The 22422-nt window shown below is 36.0% G+C and overlaps 1 protein-coding gene across 2 annotated transcripts in view; it reads right to left on the bottom strand.

Moving 5' to 3' along the window:
• ARID2 (AT-rich interaction domain 2) overlaps window positions 1–22422 on the bottom strand; it is a 110616-nt gene that overhangs the window by 48655 nt on the left and 39539 nt on the right. The gene's annotated exons all lie outside the window — the stretch shown is intronic.

The following is a 22422-nucleotide window of genomic DNA, read 5'->3' as shown; positions in this document are numbered from 1 at the left end:
CCGTTGAGCCCTCTTGTGACTAGTCCATTTTTCCCAAATCAGCTTCTGTTACCGAAGATAACCCCGCAAGTGGAAGCAACATAAAAATTACTCTGTGCAGATTACCAATACATATACTGAGGTGAAGTCCAGAAAAACACTTATTTCTTTTAATCTGTCTTAAAGAGAAACAATATACCAAGTCCTAGCAATTTTACAAGAGTAAGAGAACCCAGGGATACTGAAGGTACCAATTCAGGATCAGAAGTTCCAAATGATGGCTGCAGCTAATGACTACTGGAAATCCCTTCGAACCCCTTAAGAAAAAAAATGCTGATATATTGTACACAGAATGGACTGCAAGCACAGAATTTACATATAACAAAAGTAAACAGTCAATCATCTTGGTGAATTAATTATCTCAATTAACAGTTAATTTAGCATTAAATCTGTAACTTTCAGAACTTTTTACACTCCAATATATGAAGTCAACTTAAAAGGCCCACTGTAGCCTTAACTTCATGCTGATACATAGCTGAAAACCCTTCATGAAATTATTCCAAGATCACAAAGTTGCCTAAACTTACAAACTTTCATTGTGCTGAAAACTGACAATATCAAGTCAATTAAATCATAATAAAAATATTACATAATGAGGAAATAATTTAAAACATTTATCTTCCTCTTTGTATATGCTGAAAATATTTAATATATTAGGAAAAAACAAGCTTTTGGTATAATCTTTGTCAGTAGACACTGAAGTCATTAACTCATTGTGAATCAGAAAGACTTAAAGACAACAGTATTCCCATTGACCTCTGGGGAATATTTCAGATGCATTAAATCAGTAATTATTTCATGAAGTGAGATATCAGTGACATAACCATAACTTTAAAATATTGGCAAATACATTTTTTGTGAGGAAATTGGTACCTTCCAGAAGGAAGGAAAAAATTTCAGAGTTATTAAGGCATATCATGGTGCACTGTATCACATGCAACTGTGACTTGTGTCTGACTAATGTTCAGGACATCCAAAGTACTATGTATGTTCTTGGTATGTGAACCACTGCTATAGCACCATCCTTATTACATAGACTCTTGAGTGAGTTAAGGAGACAGCAAAATTCTTCCCTGCACTATCATTTGCTTTTAGGGACTAAAAATTACATTTAAATATGGTTGGGTTTTAATCTTTAAACTAAAAATCCTCATTTATGCTAATTAGGTCCCAATTTAAAATCTGCAAAAAAGTAAAATCCTATAAAATTAAGTTGTTTATAACTTTTTAAAACTCGTAACTCAACACTCTCCCACCCACAGGTTTTTAAATCTAAATCCTAATTCTTCTCTTCCACTATGTTTTCCTTATCCTTTTATCCTACTACTTTACTTTCCCTTACATCTTATATCCAAAGATTAAAACCAAATACAATCCATAGCTTCTATATGGCAAAAGGTGATTCTCAGCATATGAGCATCAAAGACACTACTCCGGGGCGGGGGGGAGGAAGAAATAGTGCAGCTCTCTTCTAAAGAACTGATATTTTTTGCATTATAATGGTCATTTAAAGAGCCTGACCTAAGTAATTACATAACTGTTTTATTATTTTATTTCCTTATTGCATTTTATCAGGGAGTTAGTACCATAGCTTTATTCTGCTTTATTATCTGCTACTACTCAAGCTTTATTTAAAAAAAAATTAATTTCCTTCCACTATCAACGAATTGTTAAGCACCCTATAAATGAACATTACATCACTGAACACTGAATATGGCAATCACATACACAAAAAGATAAGATGTGACAATCTCCATTTTCCATATTATCATTTATTCAATAACTTCTTAAATGTTTTAGGATAACTTAAAAAAACCCCAACAATTAACACGAGTAGGGTGTTATATATATATAATATATATGTGTGTGTATACACACACACACACACAGAGGAGAACATGTTAGAGCTCAATTCAGAGCCATGCTCAAGCTCTGCGTAGGAGATTAATATTACATGTAGTATGGATTTAAGCAATTTAAAAGTAGCAAAGAGAAAAATACACACACTGTGGAATATAACTGACAAAAATATTTTAAAAAGCATGAAGCTATAGTAGCATAGCCAAACATTCAAGTGTATAGTCAGAAATCGAATGCCTGGCGAATAATGCACAACACAATCTTATGTGTCCCATGACTCCATGCCTATCTCTAATAGTTTCTCAAAATAACTGTGTTGATATCCTAACACAGCTACAAAAACATTTACTGGAATAAAATACTCATCTCCAATTGTGAAAGTTAGAAATCCATGATTTTAAATCATCTAGAAAATATTTTATTCTTCCAATGACGAAGCATTTATTTAAGGCTCATTGTTTTGAACTATGTGCACCTACATACTGACCAGCATCCCTTCCCTATTCTGACCATTCTGAACCCAGAAAATATTGTATTGACTATGAACTGAGAAAATACCAGTGGCTTATGTATTGACAGGCTAAATGCCCACCTGTACACATTACTGATTGGTATTTTAAGATAAACTTAGTGGCTTCTAAAATCCTGAGAAAGAACACAGTTGTGCAGGATTCTGAACTATATGTCCAATAGTACATAGGACCACATCAGTGTACCCTGATAAGTTTGCTGATGATACCAAACTGAGTGGGGAAGTGGACACTTTGGAAGGGAGAGGCACCCTGCAGGAAGACCTGGATAGGCTGGAAGAGTGGGCTAACAAGAACCTTATGAAATTCAACAAGGACAAGTGTAAAGTCTTGCACTTGGGAAAACATAATCCAGGAGTGCCGCACAGGCTGGGATCTACCCGGCTGGAGAGCAGCTCTGTGGAAAGAGACCTGGGGGTCCTGGGGGACAACAAACTCAATACGAGTGAATGGTGTGCTGCTGTGGTAAAGAAAGCCAACAGGATGCTGGGTTGCATCAACAAGGGCATCACCATAAGAGATAAAGAAGTCATTATCCATTCTACTCAGCGTTTGTCAGGCCACACCTGGAATACTGTGTTCAGTTTTGGTCCTCTCTATACAGAAAAGATGTGGACAGGCTGGAGAGGGTCCAGAGAAGGGCCACAAAGATGATTAAAGGACTGGGAAGCCTGCCATATGAGGAAAGACTGAGAACTGTGTTTGTTCAGCCTTGAGAAAAGAAGGCTTAGGGGAGACCTTATCACCATGTTTCGGTATTTAAAGGATGGCTGTAAAGAAGATGGAGACTCCCTTTTTACAAGGAGTCACACGGAAAAGACAAGGGGTAATGGGCACAAGTTACTCCTGGGGAGATTCCAACTGGACACAAGAGGAAAATTTTTGACCATGAGAACAATCAGCCATTGGAATAATCACCCCAGAGAAGTGGTGGATTCCCCAACACTGGACACTTTTAAGGTTCAGCTGGATAGGGTGCTGGGCCATCTTGTCTAGACCATACTTTTGCCAAGAAAGGTTGGACCAGACAATCCTTGAGGTCCCTTCCAACCTGGTATTCTATGATTCTATGAATATTTCCAATTTACCCTGGTCCAAATTGAACCATGGGAACAATTAAAATACTTTCAGTTAAATGCTGCTCACTGCAAAAGTCTAGACTACCTTCTGCTACCAGCATTTGCTAATTGTCTTTCAAACAGTTCAGTAAATCAGTCTGTCATCACTGCTGTCACCATGGTTTGAATAAATGAGTTTGTACTGTAATTGAGTGACCAATGCTGATAAGATGACTTCATAAAACTAGTCTAACTTCTGATACCAAGTGAAAAGGAAACCTAAAAATCTAGAACTGATCTTTCCTACACATACACAAACATATGCTTTGCTTTGTACACCTATGAGATCATCAAAAGCTATTGAAATTGAGGAAAAGACATGTCGAGGAAAAGCTACTACCTTCACAAAGTCCTGAATCAGATTAATCAAATCTATTAATAAGTCCAATCAATTTAAACAGAGACTATATAAATGTGTGCTTATGATCAAGATCTAAAAGAGTAGCTCAGAGACAGCTTGACCTTCCCTCCTTCTGACCATCCAAGTCTCTCACTCTTCAGAGAGCTCATTTAGCAAACGAAGAGGATTCTAGGTTGGCTTTCCACTGATTTTTCAAACTCAATAGAGGTCAGATGAATACTAGAGCTGATGCAGGGGAAACAGCAGGTGTACACAGCTGAGGATGGCAAGAAGATGATGCGCATGTGCCATTTCTACACTGGCAGAAGCGACACTGCCTTAGCTTGTCTAAAGGGACTTCAGAAGTGCTGTGGCTAGATCTAATTTCCTCATATTTGTTGGTTTGAGTCAAAGCTTAAGCTTAGCATAAAACACTTTCATTACTGAATATAAGATTTCATGAGAATATTTAATAAGATGAATTAAAAATCCCTATACAGAAACACATACAGTACTCAAAATACAGTTTGCAAATTTACTACCATCTTTTTCTGGACTTGTCCATTCTACCAAGAATGAATAACTATTTAAGCATTTAAAAAAAAAAAAAAAAACAACCACCTTCTATATCATAAAATAATCCATGTTGGTCCATACTTTAAAATACAAATACTGAACCTTATGCTTTTTATTAAAGCCATGTCCCAGCAGAGCTGAACAATATGAATATCCTAGATGTGTTCCTCTGTTAATACCTACTTTATTAAAACGTGTTAAAACAGTTCTGCCGAACACAGAAACCCTGAAATTTCAAAATCTAGTTTCCTTCTTCCCTCTCCAAAACCAATTACATTGTTTCCCACTCAGTTAGGTCAAGAAATGTTGGCGGGTTAGAAAAACTTTACGTATAAAAGACCTTTGCAAACTAAAATGGTTGTAATTTTTTTCAGTGTTGACAACTCTCACAAAGTTCTCACAAATGTCTTATTAAATATTTAATAGGAAACCAGGATTCAAATCAACCTTAAGTGATGATCTGATTTTTCCCTATGCCAAAGCTAGTACCATCTTCACTATCTTAAATTCCCAGCTCTTTTTATTGTTATTCGACTTACTGAAGTTCCACCTCTTCAAAGAACACTCCCTTTCTCCTATTTCACCCCAAACTAATCAAGTTTGCTGAGGAAAAAAAAAATACAAACAACAAAACAAAATAAAAAAGCCCCCAACGACCCCAAAGCATCAGTTACAATGGCTAAAAAAAAAACAAAACCAAAACCACAAACAAAAAAACACCACCAAAAAACCCCCCAAAAATCCATGACAAATAGGAAGACCTTCCTCACCTTTAACACATACACTTACTCCTTTTAAGATACTGCTAGTTTACAGGGAGGACGTTTCACTCTTTCTGAATCCATTGAGTTTAACAGCACTGTATTACTGAATTTCAACCATAACAACCAGACCTTAATAGACTGCTTTAGTATGATTCCTTTATGCTACATAAGTACCAACTGTTTACAGACAGCTGTACAGACCTCAATCCTCCAGACCTTCCTTTTGTTTCCTGCAGAGAGAATGCATGATCTGGAATTTTAGTGTAGAGAAGGAGCTTTGTAAATTAGCTTGTAAATGAGCTTTGCTAGTCTTAAATTCTAATCTTACCAGTCTGGCATACAGCTACTATGCAAACAGCAGAATAGTTATCATAAAGACAGCTCTTGCTCTAAAGATACAAGAAATTTAAGAATAATAAATGGAGCTTTTCTATTACTGAAAAACAGTTGTGCAAAAGCTCATAAATTATAATCAGATAGTTACAAAAGGCTAATCTCATGTTTCAAAACAACTTAGACCTGTAGCCATAGACTAGAAATGCATACTTTGACCACAGAAAAAGGTTTTTAGGAATTCAGAATGCTTCCTTAATTTAGCAAAGTCACAGGTGTATACATCAACAATATAGGTCTCAACCTTCCAATCTTCTCTTTTAATTTCAATGCCAACTGAACAATTAGGCCCTGAAAAGAGAAAGATGCAGCTAATGTATGAAAAAGAACTAAAGAAACTAACTAAATGAAGGATCAGAACGAAACTACTAATGAAACAAGTAATGTATATGGGATACAAAAGTTTCAAAGACATCTGAGGAAAACCCAAGTACTATGTTGAAGCTTTGGTGAGAATGGAGTAATGAGGAAAACTACCTTCTGTACATATATTGAAAGGTGCCCCACACTGTTACCATAGCATCTTGAACTGGTGTTAGCCCAGTGCACACATGATCCAAAATATTCAAGAAACTGAAATACAATGAAACCCAGTGGCAATTTACAGCCACTCCCTCTTTTCAGTTTGGATCACACCTCTATTCTGAGAGGCTTAACTTAAAAAAACCCTACCAAACAAACAAAAAAAACCCCCGAACACCCCCACCCAAAACGCCCAAAAAACACCACCACACACATCCCCCCCGGTGAATAGCTAGAACTACTACATATGCAAAGTACTGAAATACAGGAAAATGCATGGGCAGCCAGAAACATGTGAAGGCTGGCTACTTTTTGAAGGGCAAGTGATTTCAATGCTTTCTGAAAACTTGGTTCCTTTAAGGATCCCTTGAGTTGGAAATGAAAAGATAATATCCCTTTGAAAATCAAATTCACATATTACACATTCTGTTCCTGTGACAGAACTTCAATAAGTCAATTTGTTTCATTCAGGTGCATGAGCAAATAAATTCTACGAAGATGGCTAACATTTTTGTCCATTAAAAATACTTATTTCAATAACAACACAGGTTTTTATTCAGTCAAGTTAGTTTCAGGCTTGTTTTCAGATATTTGGGAAAAAAATACTAATAAAAGGAAGTCTACACCAGGTACAGCTAGTGGCATGCAGAATTTACTATCAACAGTAGCCCTGAATGGGCTTAGAGTATACCACAAGCTCTCAAGCTAGAGTGTGGGGGACATTTCTGGCACCTTTTGAATCTGCTTCTCGCAAAAGTGGAGAATTTGAATTAAAAAAAACATCTAGACTTTTAGATTACAACGGTCTCCAATTGAAAATTTAGAGTATACCACATACACCCTTAGTATTTGTCAAGTTATTTTATGTATTGGTATAAAACATCTGGCTTATTTGGACATTTTGGGTCCCTATACCAGGACACCGTAAATTTGCCAAATATATATTAAGCCACTGCCTGGCAAAACAGTGAAGACAGCATCAACCATCACAGTCTAACTACCAATTCCTTATCTTTGTATTTGGCTGAAGGACAAGCAGGTACTATTCCTACCAGAGCTCTCCACCTGATCCTTCTTGGAACTGTCTTTTTGGCAGCATTATTAGCAGGAGACTGACAACATGAACTTGCACCAATTCTGTTAGCTTGAACACCTTCCATTATGAAGCACGACAGACACGCTCTTCCTGCTCATTCTCTTGCACCCCCTCTCCCTAATTGCAATCCTATCAACAACAACATCCTACATAATCATGAGACAAAATCCTTACTGTAATAAGGATTTCACACTACTCCATGCTCCAGTTCGTGTCACCCTGTGAATCACTGCATACTGTCACTCTTTGCCCCTAATTCCACATAACCCTTGCCCTGACCTGAAGAGCTAAGGAATTCCATGGTGGCAATGCTACGCCAACTAGAAAATTTTCAGAACAGGGGTCCATGCTTAGGTAAAACAGTAAAAGTAACTAAAAATATTGGAGGCAACAGAGGGGAAAAAAAAAAAAGTAAAAGCTACCTATTATTGTAAGATTTTGAACTTAAAAAAACCAAATACCTCTCAGGCTTCCAATAACATTCCTCGACAATACATGCAGCACACTGGTACTTGCGCTCATGTGTGGTTTACCCAGTTGTACATCTGACTTCTTTACAAGCAACAACTCATGAACTTGTGGTGCCAGTCAAAAGCAGCAACCTTTTTAAAAAGATAACATCTTTATCAGACAATCCATTATAGTCCTATACCATGAATCTATGCCTGCTACAGTCACTTGAAAATCTAATCCATTTATGAATCCTGATAGCAGGCAGTATTTTAATCACAGAGAAGGCTATTTCTCAGCAGGGCCAAAGCGCTTATGCTCGACTCTCCTGCTGCTAGTGCACACAGTGGAGACTGGTACCATACTTTGGAATGAAACTCCTGCTTAGAACTTAACAAAGCTGCTGCTGCAGCTGCCCCAAGTAATGTCTAACTCATTTACTCATCTCATAGATGTCTGCTTACAAAATAGCTGTCCCAAGAGTTAACCTCACTAGTTCCTGGAAGTGCCAAACTCAACAATCCGCTTCAAGGCTCTGCTAAAACTTTGAGCATACACCAACAAGCTGCCTCAAACTTGATTTCGTATCTGAGTGTTTCACCAGTGTCATCAGCAATCTCTTCAGGGCTTTTTTTCCTTGACCCTGAGGGCACCATGAATTCCAAGTCAACAGTTACATCCAATTATTGTCAGAACTGATGCTTGCCGCTGAATCCTTCAAAACAATGTTTGTGTGTTTTCCATCTTCACATTGTGTAACTCAGAAACTGAGTATCTCACCTAATGCACCCAGTGAAACACTCCACACGTGATTCTCAGCTGTATTTGTTTGATTTCTGGCTTATTGTGATGACCTAATAAGACAGGCTGACAAATCAAGACTCTTAATACTGTACTTGGCCAGCTTACCAGATGAGTAGGAAACTTCAACAGCTGTGCTTTTCAAACATCTGGCCTGGTGCTCCACTACGTGGCCACAGAATACTGTCCTCCAGCCTGGGCCGGCCTGTTCCAGAGTCAGTTCCCATGCAGCCCCATCTGACCATACGCAACATGTCAGGGACTCCACAACTCCAGCCTCCACCCTGATATCATTCTGTCACACATTAGGCAAATTGCGAGCAAACTTGGGAGGCCCTGTGCAGATTAAACTTAGTCCAAGACCTTTATATAGATCCACATATAAACTACAATTGCATACACTGGAATTTAAATGTGTTAACAACATTTTGTAACACAGGTTATGGGAGACTACATGATAGATGGTCCAACTTGTGGTTTGCTTGAAATTTGGTTAAAAAATTCTTAACCTACCAAGAAGCCTTTGCAAGCAGAAGAAAACCAAATACATGCCTTCACGAAGTTCTGAATCTTTGTTAAGGCAAGATGTATTATTTATCATTAGAAAAAGAAGTGTAAAATTCATGAGCATCAGCAATTCTGGAAGTTTCACTTTGTTAGACATCACAACAACAAGAAAAAGATGCAATGCTTCTAAGTGAAAAAAAAAAAAAATTCATTCTACAGTCACTGAAAATACATTCTTAATATCTATGGGAACACCAAGAGGAAAGAAATTAAGATACTATTTATGCTTTCTTATTAATAATGCTCCAATTTAGAAGGAAAATAATAGAAGACATATGCCAGCCAACTAAAGTGCATATGCTGGAGTGCAACTTCGAAAGACTGAGGTGGCTGGGGGATGACAACACAAGCCTCTGAAAAAACTGCATGACCAGGAACTCCAACAGATTCTGGATAAATACACTGCATAACTGAGAACAGGAGAAGAAAACAGATACTCTGGCCATCTCTAAGTTAAGAGGAACTCTGTGTTGTTACAGAAGGAAGGAGGAGGGAGAAAGAAGTCCTAAAATAAAAGGCAAAAGTTTCATTCACCATGAAGATTTGTTAGCCGAAATAGTAGCTGAAAGCAAATTTAGGTCTCCTTCTACATTCCTTTAACTTTCCTCTAACTCTTCTTAAATCCTGTGGCCAACTTTGGCAGGAGTACTGCATGGGAAAGGCTCCACACAGCAAAAGCAGCAGGCCCAGTTGACAAAGTCTTGACAGTTGAGCAACTAAATTCTGGTCTACTATGCTGTAACTAAAACCAAAATGTATTAACTCCTGTTCTTTTGAAATTAAGACCCTTCACTTACAGGCTTGTTTGCATTTATTTTAAATTTAATTTAAAACTCAATCCACGTGTGATGCACAGCTGCAGTCCACACTTATTTTCCAGGACCAACTCTCCCACTGCATTCTCGTTGCTTGCCAAAAACAATTCAAAACCAGCATCACTTCTTACTGCTTCAGCAGCTGTTTCATTAGATCTGATGGGCTTCACATCCAGGAATATCTGAGCTGTACCATTATTAATAGTATTAATTCTCCAGTCTGTATCTGGGAATTAACTTTTCAACAAAGGCAATTCCCAGATGTATTCATCTTGCTAATATTATAGTCATTCTGTTGCTCTCTAGGATGACAGCTCATCAAGTCTGTCAAGCATCACAGCAGTCTGAGTTTAGCTCTTCAAACAAACCATAGGAATCCTCAAGATTTTTTGCTATCTCCATAACATGCTCGCAAATTCTAGAAAAAACCCAAAGTTTCTCTGAGAAACAATCTACAGTACCACCTAGATCTGCCCACAGTGCCTGAACACAAGAGTATCTGCATGGCAAAGATGCACTAATACAAATGGTACCGCATGTTAGGAATCACTGTAGGCACGTGCAGGAAACTATAACTAAGCACTGTGTGGCTTGCCCAAAGCAACTCACAGGAATGTACTGTCACCCACACCAGCCATCTAGTTTCAGGCAGCCACTAAAATCCCAAATGCCACAGCATTATGAAAGTCTCTACAACAATTTTAAGTATTCCTGTATCCACTGCAGAGCTGGTAGCGATATAAGTGAATGTCTCTACACTGTAAGATGTATTGTGATACAGTAATAATAATACTTTCAACTAAATACAGCTTCCTACATAGTTATTGGTTATACACAGCACATCTTGTAATACAGAGTCTGCACAGAACATAAAAATTTGTGTTCATTGAACAAAATTTAGGTCACTAAGTCAAAAGTCAAAGTAAATACTAAAATAAAAATCACTTGTAAACATGTATTCTTTCACAAACATATCCTAGGATTGGGTGGTGTTTTGACAGCAACAGGCATATTTATCTAACAAGTGCATTTAACGAGGAAATATTTTTTAAACAGATGTATAAATATATACATAAAAGAATACATATTTATTTTTTAAAAAATTCAGAACACAAAGTTATCATTCCTACACAGTGTGATAACTTAGAGCATGTTTTAAAGCTGGGGACTTCCATTAAAAATAGTGGCTTGTATTTTGCCAAATATTAAAGCTAGAAATCTAACAGTCGCTCACAAGATTAGAAACAAACAAAAGCACATTAAACACACTTTGGGCTTTGACCACCACAGATTAAGCAACCAAGTTTTCCAGAAGTATTTCTTGAGAGAAGCAGCTATGTACATAAAGACATTTTAATGCAAATACAAATGTACACATTTAATGTATATTGTGTACAAAGTTGTGTAACTTTCAGAACTATGAACACAAGTAGTTGTTAAATTAGCCAGAAGACCTACTGACTCTATAAAGCTATGTAATCAACATACAAATATTTAATTAACTATATGAAGAAAACGATATGCATTATAAACAGGTATAGATTCATTTTCCCACTACTCATGTTTATTATTTAACTATTATGAAATTTAAATTAGAGAAAGATTTTTGCTTTTTTTTCAGGTAATGCAAAAGAAAGCGGAGAAAGAAACAACACGTATTACAGCAATACAACATTCTGTCAGCGTGTTGACTGAAGAGTTGTTCTCACTAAAGAAAATTTCTGTGGCAATTCAGTCTTAGCTTTTTCTCTAAATTCAGGATGCAAACTGGCCTTGTAGTACCTACAATTAAGGAGGTGATTCCCTGTTGTCTTTAGTACACAGTTCCATTACCAAATATGTAAATAGAGAGGGCTGGTATTTGCACAACAAAACTAAGAACCATTCCCTTGTGAACTTTCAAGGACTTCATTAATGTTTTTAGAAAAACTAGACTGGGGGTTTTTTGTATGCGAGAAGTAAATTATTTCATTTTCTGCCTGCTAGCCGTTACACAGAAGTTATTTACACAGCAATAATGCCCTGAAAAGAATTTATCCGACCAAGAATTTCCAGTTCTTTGAGTTTCTCTCAATCCATTATTTATAATACAGATATCCACAATACTATGGAAGGTAATAGTCACTCACATTGTCTTGGGTATGCAGAATAAATTTCTCCTATAAAGCCGTAACCTAGCAAAATATCACAAGATATGAATGGTCTCACATCACACACTTACAATTACAATTATACACTTACTCAAAACACTTTGCTAAACTGGAATCTTTCTCACTTGCAAAGACTTGCGTACTTCTTTTCAACTGCAAATACCTACCTTGCATGTTTCTGAAATTTAGGAATATTACACACTTTTCAGACTGCAGTGAAAACACAAAAATACTCTCGGGACTTAAAACACTAAAACATTTATAATACCTCATATTTGCATACTTCATTATAACTATGCCAACAGAAATGATGCTTATGCATGTCATTCAAACACTCTTAATGCAAAACACATCAGCAGTTTCTAGAATGAGGCTTCACAGTCCAGACTCCACACATGCAAAGTACTATCTTAATTACTGGAAAATGGTCCTTTCTCCCTGGCCTATTATTAATCCACACTCTTTGCTACATTCTGGCACTACTTTGACAAGAAGGGCCAATAAGGTTCCAGTAGGAAGCCTGGTAATTAGAAGGCTACTATACAAGAGAATAGTAATTGTAGATTCAAATCTCATGAAAACAGCAGCCTAGAAATAGGTTTTCTAGATTTCGGCAATTGCTCCAGCCACCACAGTAAACATTTCCACAATACTTCTTCCAGCCTTATTCAGCAGTTACTAAATAAAAGCATAAAACACAGAATAAAAATTAGAATTTACTGATTTCTAATGCTTATAGACTGTTTCTTAAATTTACTGAATCTACAAGTCTTTATTAAAAATACATTGCTATGCCATTTTTTCAGTTCATGTAACTATCTGTAATTTCATTGTTAGATTCTGCACAGAATCAGCAATTTTAACAGTTACACTTTTCTGCCTTCATCTTATGAATCAGTCTTTTCCTGCAACTAAATCTATTTACAATTTATCTGCTAATCTGTATTCTACAGTTTGACCACATAATCAAAGCAAATGTACTAGTTTACATGTCCCTATTTATGTGGTAAATCAAACAAAACCATGAAAATTAATTAATTCTTGAACACTACCAGATGGATCAAATATTCATTAAAAAAGCGAGAATGGAATAAAAAAAAAAAACCTGATGAAGAGGATCCTGCTGGGATTCTGCACAATAAGAACATAAATTCTTTAAGTTCTACATGGAGAGGAAAAAGCTGCCTTGGGAGCGAGTCTATTCTTTATCGCAAGATCTTATCAGAAATTAGTTTGTAAGAAGGAATGCAATCTGGCCTTCATAAAAACATTCAACTTAAAAATATCTGTATGTATTAAATCAACACAAACATATCCAGACTGAAACTAAAATAATAATGACTAATTTTACATCTTTTGATCACATAACAATATGCAGTTATAGGGCTTAAAGTATCCCAGTGTATTCTGAGAATGCAGCTAAGTACAAATTTAGAGATGATGATAACAGTAACATATCGATTTATCTGTCTAAAGTTGTAAGGGCTACACATCTATACTAGTAAAATCAACAGTGCTGTGCGCATTCCCGTGCATGGAAATAAACTGCCTGTACTACTAATTTGTTAGAAAAGGGCCTGAAACAATTTCTGTCCAGGCCAATTAGCATTCCTTCAAGCAATTTAAAGGCGCTGTTCAGAAGCTCCCCTTGGTCAGGGGACCATTCCCAGAAGTAAATTTGGATATAGCTACCCTGTTTGGGGGCTAAGAGTATGGACGTGAGCCATTTTGTGTCAATTAGCCTCAGGCACACTTAATTCACTAATATAGATATAGCCAGAGAAACACTGAATGCTACACAGATGGCCTCTGGCTTAACACTAATTCTTATACAGCATGGGGAAAGCTGAACGAGAGATGAAGTGTTGCTCCTTCAGAGAAGATTTTAAAATTACCAGTGACATAATAATCATGAAGAATTTATAAGCATTTTCTTTTTGCCTTGTATAACTGTAATGTAAAGCCATTAGAACATATACAAAGATGAAAGAGAGAGAACAAACAGGCACGATGAATACAGATAAAGCCCACAGATCAGATTTCCTGTTGGGAAATACCAGTCTCAGGAATAGAAGATAATCATTGCAAATTGCTTTAAAGGAAGAGAAATTTTGGATATTAGAAGGGGAAAAAAAGAAACCAACAACCCTACTTCTACCTAACAAATTACTCAATGAGAATGCTGTTATGAAATATGCAGTAAAACTACTCAAACACTAAGCTTATTTAAAACTGAGTATACAGATACTAAAAATGTGTTGAGCATACTGGAAGATAAATTGTATTCTTTTATAGGAAGGCTAAAAAATATAAAACAGTATTAACAGTATTCAGATATTAAGTATTAGAAAAGGTTTGGAGGATATTAAGGTCCCTGCTGGTGGTCTGGGGTTTAGAGGAGATAAAACCTGATCCTCCACTGTGGATTGATCAGCCTTTTCAAATCCTGCGTAAACCTAGTAAGGCTTATTGTATTGCTATTATTTTGAATGGAAATAATTTGTGGGAAAGTAAGTGCTCTGCAATTAACATACTGTGTACCTTTTTAAGAGGCAGAGAGTAGGTACTTCTAAGACTGAAAAAAGTTCATTATGGAAAGCAACGAATTCACTTTATATCTATATTAAGCAATATATAAGAAAGTAAACAAACATTTTTCTAATTAATAATCTAAATGTTATCCTTTCTTCCCTCAGAGCCTTCTGCTACTATGTACATAAATTCTAAATAGTACTAAATGCTACCATCAGGTTCAACTGGGCTTTGAGCAACTTCATCCAGTGAAAGTTGTCCCTACCCATGGCAGGGGGGTGGACTAGATGATCATTAAACTCAAAGCATTCTATGATTCTCTATTATTCCAGCATATAATGACAGGATTTGTTACTTGTGCTTCCTTCACACTTCCACTTGAGTATTACAGTGCACAATATCTGGTCAAGACAGCCAGGTTTTTAGAAAACCTAGCTATAGGTTCACAATAGTGTACTTACACAGAAAACAGACACTTTAAACAAGTTTCCAGCTAAGACCAGCATATGGCACTGGTCCTTTTCTTTAAGTACTCAGTATTGTGAAACCAGGCTACCTCAGTGTCACATAAGCTCTGGATATGTTTGAAGATTCTTCTTTAGGCCAGTAAAACCTTCTACCAAGAGGCAGAGCTCATTTCTACAAAAGAGCAAACTTTCTCAGAAATAAATTTCAAACAAGAAATTAAAAATAGATCTTCAGTATTTTCTGTTCACATGTAACATCATGCTCTGCAACAGCTGGAGAAGAAAGTAAATCCTTAAGTAGCATAAAAAGCATTAATCCAGCAATAATATACAACCCTCTGGAAAGATCACAATAGAAGGAACAAACCACATACAATACTGTACTTTAAGAACTACATTAAGGTGTTCAGACCTTACTGTGATGATGGCACTACTACTAGAACTTAACCTGAATAAAAATTGAAGTCCTTTGGGTTTCTTTTCAAGAAAAGTTACTAAGATGTCTCTTAAGGATTCAACCTTTTAAAGTCTTTGTCTTCTAGGTATGAGAAGCTTAAAACCTGTCCAGCAACAGAAGAAATTAGGGGGCAAAAGTGCTTTTCTTCTTGTCTCCTTTATTCACATTCTAAGAATCTCTTGAGCACTAGGTTCTCTCTTTACATATTCCCTTCTATTAAGTAACAATCAAATCCCCTTAATCATTGGGTTCTCTTTTTACATATTCCCTTCTATTAAGTAACAATCAAATCCCCTTAATGCAATTTTTAATTTCTTTTTCTCTCTTTAGAAAAGAGGTTCTGTAAAAGAGCCTACAGCAGTAAACATTTCAAGCAGCTGCAGTGTGGCATTGCCACTATTCTTGTCATTTTCAGAAAGATATGAACACCTACAGTGAAACCAGCTCAGGTCTTACTCCTTTCTAGCTCCTAAAATTCAGAAAAGTTACGACTGAAAAAACTTTCTAGTTCTGCTTGTTTGAAGACTCAGGAATACAGAATTTGAGTTACATTTTAAACTCTTTTAATGAAAATCAAATTCTGAATAAACTGATTTTCTTTTGTTTCCCCTCTGTTCCAAGGGTTAAAAACAGTGTCTGTGCGTATTAAGAACAGAACGCTTCAAAGTGAAAATGCATAGGAATTGTGATTAAATCAATACAGGTATTTTAGCTTTTAATTTAAACAAAAATTGCTTCAAGATAACTAAGTTCAAGATTTGACATAGTATTTACACACACAAAAGAATGGCCCTTTTTATAGTGACTTATTGTCATAATACAATTCTCTGCTTTTATTTCAGATTATGTAAAGGAAGAAAAAAAACATGTAATTTATATTCTAAATATCTAAAATATCTAACACATGCTGAGGTGCATTAAGATATTTTATAAATTAAGAAATGGCACAATACAGGAACTCACGTGTTCTCAACACCTTTGACTACAAAATTTCTAGTGGAAATAAGGACTGAACACATCAATTGCCTATTAACAACAAGTTTCCTTTTCTTTGACATCTTCTGCAAGTTCCAAAGAAGTAAGCCACAAGTTAAACACCACCATACTCCATCTTAGATAACAACAGGTTCTCAATTTATACTGTTTCATGATAAAATAATACTACAATTATTTAAATACACTAGTATTCTTTGCCTGTTTTCAAGCACACAATCATCTTTTCAAGGGAGAGTAGAAGTGGCAAGGAAATGAGCACAATATAGAAATTACTAAGCTCTAAAATCACACAGTTTTGAAACTTAGGTTAGTTATCTATGTGCTAATACGTAAGGTGTACTTGAAACTGAAAAATGTTCTCGAACAAACCACTTCATAGTATATTTATTTTTAGAAACATCAATAAAAACACAGTAAAAGTACTCCCTGTAACTAAAACAGAAGCAAAGAGATGCAGCCCTCAAAACCAAAACAGCTCTGCATAACATGTAAGTAGGGTGAACAATAGCACCGATAAAATTAATGAAAGTTGTGGGTCATCTCTTCAGCAAACTGCTGTTAGCCTACCCCTTTCATTAAACTAGGTCAATCGGTATTGTTATTTAAGAGTAGGAAAAGTACTTACAAACCATGGATGGCCTCCCTGTCGTAAGGATCACATTACTTACAATTTTCATATTTTACATTCTACTACGGTAGCATTAGTTGTCATGTTGTGCTTGGTTCCTATGGCACTAACCATACCAACACATTTCCCTTTAACTGGAAAAAAAAAAAGTAATTTATCCTGTTTTACACAATAAGGAGTATTGTTTAAGAAAATGGATACAAATAACCCAATCCACTAGGAAAGAGGAGCGAAATTTCTATTTCCTAGATTGTTTGGTTTTGGTTTTTTTTTTTAAATACTATTAATATGAAAGCGGATTTTCAAATTATTTCTCAATAATGTGCTTTCAAGTTCAATCTACATGGCATCAGGATACAGCAAGCAGTTGTATTATTTTTTAAATGCAAACACTTATTGTTCATCATGAATGCGCTTGCGAGCATAGGTGTCTCCCCCACTACATGAAACACTTTCACCAATAAATTCAGAAGATTGTGCGAGTCTTGAAATGCACAGAACACCCTTTTCTAAACTCGGCATGCAAATTTAATAGTTAAATAAATAAACAAACCAACCAAGAGATCCTACTTAACAACAACCTCAAAACTCATTTCTCCAACTATATTTAAATAAGATTTTTTAAACTCTTTCTACAAATAAATCAATCTAAAGCTTAGTTACAAGTTATATTTGTCTTCATTAAAGGTTAAGCTTACTATTACTTATGCAAAAGATACAGATAATAGTAGAGGGCATCAATGAAGTGCATCAAGAAGTTTAATTTGTTAAGAATTGCCAATTTTTAAATTATATTGTGAACTTTAAGAAAAAACAGCTAAGTTTCTGAGTTCATTTAAAGTTCATAAGTCAGAGTATCACACAATGCTTTAACAGCAACATTATCCATCTGAAATATAATTGGAATGCTAACATTTTACTTTTTGCACAGGCATTTTTTACACTTTCTCTCTAAATAATTTTGGTTTTACCTTTCCTACCTATTGGCATGAAGTATATTTACTTTATTCAAAACATGCACAGAGTGTGAATTTAAAAGAAAATTAAAACTTGGTTTCCCTTCTTCATAATTATGAAAAGGAAAAAGAAAATGGGGCGGGGGGGGGGGGCAAATAAAAGATGTATCAGCCCTAAGACATGTAGTCAGATTTTCAGATCTTTGAAGGTTTGTAAGGACCCAAACAAGTAGACGGGTGCCAAGTAAATTTTCACAAGCATATAAACACTTAAGCATCTGCTTCCCACTGATTTCAATGGAAGTCCATCACCCAACTCCCCAGATCTATCCAGGTGCTAGTAACAAAAGGAAGACATAACTTAGCATCTCTTTGTATCATTAAATGCCTTTGAAAATGCAAGGAAGAATTAATAACTTACCAACTACACTTCAAACTTCCCTAACTTAACAAATTAATTTTTAAGCCAGAACTTGTCTAGAGAAAACTGATTTTTTAATGTATCCAGTACATTTAAGGTACTTTTTACTTAATAAAAAGACCAGAAATTCCGATTTTCATCCAAAAACAGTTTAACTGAAAACATGAATAAAAGTTAGTAAATTTTCTAGTAAATAAGAAGTGTCTTTCAAGATTTTCTAACATAAAACATTAAGTCTCTTTAAAAAAAAAGGGGGGGGTGGGTGGAATTGCATTACCTAGCTGTTCAAATAACTGTGCTGATATACTGTATCCTCCCCCTGGAAAAAGAAATACTATGTACAGGCATACAATCAGTACAGAAACTACTGGAGCAACTGCAGAAGACACCACCCTCTACTGGAAATCGGCATACCCAAATCTCTGCCAAGTAAATGCAATTCTGCTTCAGGCAAAATTAGTCAGGTTAGCTCAACCACTCATTTAAACTAACTTGCCTTATTTTGTCTGCAGAAGAGCAGGAAATGATCCCAATAAACTACTCATCCACCTCTGCTACAACAATTCGGAGTCCCGCAGAAGTGGCCAGCAAACAGCTGAGAGCAGTGAAGTTTTAAATTGTTAACTACTGTTTTATGAAGTTACGTAACACTAACAGTTGAAATAAACTGGCTGACGTTGTACTGTCATAAACAAGTTATTTACAAAAGATGCTTCAGGTTAGCAGGTTGTAGAGGTAGCAGTACCTGCCAGCTGGTGAGGGGTAATGATCAGCCAGGACAGATTCGACTGCTGATGTTAGATCCTGAAGAAGTCTGTCTATGTCCTCAGAGTAAAGGCCATCTTGCAATTCCAAACTACTATTGCAAACAGTTGTAAATAAATTTTAAGAGATAGTTGGTTTAACAGTCATTTTTCTTGACTCTTCTCAAATCCATGTCTTACACAAGCTGTGCTACATTAACCTTGACCAATACAAACATGGGCTAGAGCCCATATCCAGTTTCAGCACCACTTGTGCAAGCTGCCCTCTGTCTTCATCACCAAAGAAATACACAACTGAGTTAGTTTGGTAGTTTTCTGGGCTTTGTTTTGGGGGGTTTTTTTGGTTGTTTTTTTTTTTTTTTTTTTTTTTTAAATGGACCAGAGGCTCTAATTCATGCCCCAAATGAGCTGAACATTTATTCCAGTACCTTCCTTTGGGAAAGGATATGGAAAGTATGATTAAATATTTTTAAAAGTTTTAAGCTCCTGGGAGCAGGGGCATACCAGATTAATTACAACGAACTTATGCAAGATAGACAAGCAACTAACCACATTTCTAGGCAGTGAGTTTTTACAACATATGGATGACTTAAAACCAACATGCTATGGCCATTATAGGGAACAGATTGTTTTTAAAAAGAAAATAAAGTACCTTTAGAACTGCATGTATCAAGTTATATCTTATCAAAAGAATCTCACATTTAAGTATTTTATCATGCTATAGTAAGACACAAAAATAATTCGAAAAGAGGAAAAAAATTAGAAGAAAGGGATTTAAGACTGTAAAAAACAGTGAGATACTGTGGGAGGACACCGATTTAGGAGGTAAAGTAAAGACTGGGAGAGCTCTATACTCTCTTTCTCTTAAACTCACTAGGCTTACAACAAGGGGTAAAGAATATCAAGAAAACAAATCAAAATTAAGTTTCCTAAAGTCAGAAAATACAAAAAAATCATAGTAAATCACGCCCAACAGAAGGATAAAGCACATGTCAGCCAAAGAGTAGAGGACAAGGAAGGCCTAAGCAAGAAGGTTGCTGACAGTGTGCACCGTGGCAGGGAAGGGAGGCCACACTGACTGTCAAACCTAGTGTGTGGTTTGGCCACAGTATGCGTGCAGCAGCTGACCCTGTCAGAAAGCACAAAGAGAACTTTTTGCATGGTACAGATTGATAGGAGATGAAGGAGGAAGTGAAATGAAATACGAGAGGGAAGATTATAAATTGTAACAGATGATGGAGAGGAGGCTGGAGAAAAAGCCTGCTAATTTCCCTCCCAGCCGCTTAAAGATACTATGATAATGGTATAATAAAATTGTCAGGTGGAGGTGAACACCGCATTCCTGGCTTCCTTCCCCAGCCCTGCTAATGACTGCTCTCTAAACACTAAGAACTAGTTCCATTCCACTATAAAAACTGTGATGAGAGGGAAAAGGAAAAATAAAGAATAAAATGGCAGTCATATTAAAACCCTGCTTTGCCATGGGCCAGCTGACTTTGCATAAGTTACTTTGCTTTTAAGGGACATCTGTAAAAAAGGGGACAGTCATATTAAGTACTTTGTGATGTACGTAAATCCTAAAAGAGCTAGGTATTGCACAACTGGAGTAGCTTACTGAACATAAATCTACATGACAAAAATGTCCCATCAAATGAACCTTCAAATCTTTCCAGGTTTGGAAAACTACAAAACAGACTAATGACAAAAACTGAAGTTAACAGTGATTCCAAGTAGCTTTTATCAAATCTCATGTCCTTCTAGACTATCAAATTCAGTAATATCAAAGGTATATAGTTTTATAAGTAACTTTTCAGCAACAGTATCCTTGTAAGCAGTTGCTCATCCTTTCCCAGCATTTCTGACCAGTCCTGCAATCCCCCAGCACAGCCTTCTGCCATACGGCATCATAAGAATTTATGGACTACACAGAGAATGGGATCAAACTAAGAAGTTTTCGAGTTGTTTAAAATAATTACTACAGAGCAATAGAACATCTGCTAGCATATTCCTTCTATACTTTCTCCTGCCCCAGAAAAGGCAAGGAGGAGGGCCAAAGGATTTCTGGAAACCTTTCTTCAGCCTATGTCTATGATTTCAAGCTTGTATTATCTTCAAGATGTTTTTTAAGTAAAATAACTAAAAAGTTTAAAGTGTAAACATGATGAAAATGCATTGTTTCATTTCAGGTTTACAATTGCTGACTGAAATTAGGAAGTGATTAAAGTCAACTTCCGTAATTTAATGATGCAACAAAAAAACCCTGTTATAGCAGTGATTACAACATCCCTGCACTGTTGCTGCCTACTGCATGAGAGCACTAGTAGTCTGAAACAGTACATAAAGAAGCCTAAAACTCCGGTTGTTTTATTTTTAGCCATGCATACATCAAAATGACATAATATTATGAAATACCGATATCCACTAAAAAAAAAAAAAAAAGAACATTACAAAGGCAGATTTCAGTTGCTATTTTACAAACACACCAATGAAACTGCCTTAATTTTGTGAGGGAAGAAACATGTTAAAAGTGAGCACAAAGAAAAAATATACTTTTCACTAATAATGCAAAAAGATGTAAAATATGGGATACTATTGTAATATACACTTAAATGCAATTACAAGAGAGCTTCAAATTTGTTTGACCTCACAGTGGACTAGGATAAAAAAAAAGCCTGTGACTAATAGCCTGTGGCTAATCTAGTAACAAGGGACTATGGCTCCCTAACTAGCTTTTTCAAGAACAAAAAGATAAGCAACGACTTACATTCGGTAAAACGTTTTAGTTACGAGCATGCCATAGAATGCAGCCCCTACCATTAAGTTAAACTGAAGACGTAATTTCAGAATCATCCACATTTCTCCGAAGTGTCAAACTTATTTTTACTACCAGATCTGTACCCCTAGAAATCAGTGGAAAAATAGGAAGATGCATCTGTACCATACCTGTAACTTTCCTATCTTAGAAATCCAACACTTTCAGACTTGTCTACACTACAACTAGATTGGCCCTTTCTTAATTAGGGTTGTAAACTGCGATGTTTAGGAGGCAAATTGTGCTACAATGTTAGGCACATTGTACTTTAACACGCACAAGTACATTTGTCGGATATCAACCTGAGTTTTAGCCTTAGACTGAGCAAACTAACATAAGGTGCTGACAGACATTCACCAGCAGATAAA

This window comes from Ciconia boyciana, chromosome 1, assembly GCF_034638445.1.
Source record: "Ciconia boyciana chromosome 1, ASM3463844v1, whole genome shotgun sequence".
In the NCBI taxonomy this organism is placed as follows: Eukaryota; Metazoa; Chordata; class Aves; order Ciconiiformes; family Ciconiidae; genus Ciconia; species Ciconia boyciana.
Note: the sequence above shows the minus strand (reverse complement) of the source record. Positions and strands in the feature narration are given on the sequence as shown.